Source organism: Chelonoidis abingdonii, chromosome 14 (genome assembly GCF_003597395.2).
Source record: "Chelonoidis abingdonii isolate Lonesome George chromosome 14, CheloAbing_2.0, whole genome shotgun sequence".
Lineage (NCBI taxonomy): Eukaryota > Metazoa > Chordata > Testudines > Testudinidae > Chelonoidis > Chelonoidis abingdonii.
This window is the reverse complement of record NC_133782.1, coordinates 33914539-33915741: the sequence shown is the minus strand read 5'-3', so window position 1 is coordinate 33915741 and position 1203 is coordinate 33914539. Positions and strand designations below refer to the sequence as shown.

The following is a 1203-nucleotide window of genomic DNA, read 5'->3' as shown; positions in this document are numbered from 1 at the left end:
ATGGGAAATCCAGAACAGGAAAATCAAACATCTAACACAGAATTCATCCTCCTGGGATTCGGGGATCCCCCAAGACTGCACCTCCTTCTCTTCCTGCTGTTCTTAGTGATCTACATTGCGACTGCAGCTGGGAACATCATCATCATTATGCTAGTTGTGGATGATCAACACCTTCATACCGCCATGTATTTATTTATGGGGAACTTGTCTTGTCTGGAGACCTGCTACACCTCCACCATCCTGCCTAGGATGCTGGCCGGTCTCCTGACTGGGGACAGGACCACTTCATTCAATGGGTGTGTCATACAATATTATTTCTTTGCTTCTCTGCTTGTATAGAATGCCTTCTCCTGTTGGTGATATCTTATGATTGGTATTTAGCAATATGTAATCCACTGCACTATGCAGCCCGTATGAGTGGCAAGGCCTGTCTCCACCTTGCAGGTGGCTGTTGGATAGGTAGCTTCCTATGTTGTGACATAACAACATTTTCGGTATCTCAGTTATAGTTCTGTGGCCCCAATGGTATTAACCATTTTTTCTGTGATATCATCCCCCTTATAAAACTCTCCTGCAATGACCATCACCTGATGGAAATGTTGGCTTTCACTCTCAGCTTGATTTTCTTACTGGTCCCATTCTTCCTTACCTTGATGTCCTACGTCTGCATCATCAGCACCATCCTGAGAATTCCATCCACCACTGGAAGGCAAAAGGCCTTTTCCACCTGCTCCTCCCACCTCACTGTGATGAGCATTTATTATGGAACTCTGCTCATTGTCTATATGTTCCCAACCACCAACATCCTGAGTGACTTCATCTACACAGTCCTGACTCCCCTGGTCAATCCTCTCATCTACAGCCTGAGAAATAAAGTGGTCCAGGAGGCCCTGAAGAAAGTTTTCAGGAAAATCAAGTCTGGACCATGCTAGCCAGTGAGTTTCCTTCAGTTAAAATCAGTGGTGCAAGTAGAATTTATTTCTTGCTGGTATTGCACTCATGGTAGGGACACAAGGAGCAGGGGAAACATGACCTCCCCAACTGAACCTCCATGTGACTCCTCCCTACCCCTCCTCCAACCCCCTCGATCTCACCATTTCCTCTGCCACCCCCTTACTTGTCTAAAATTTTACAACCGCATCTGCTAAACAGATGCAATTCTAAAATTATGCTTTGGGGCACTGACGCCACCTGTACTTCCAG

General features: G+C 46.0%; 1 pseudogene; it reads left to right on the top strand.

Annotated features, from left to right (window-relative positions):
* LOC142047780 (olfactory receptor 6M1-like) lies at positions 1–932 on the top strand (annotated as a pseudogene).
* Positions 933–1203: the final 271 nt, after the last annotated feature.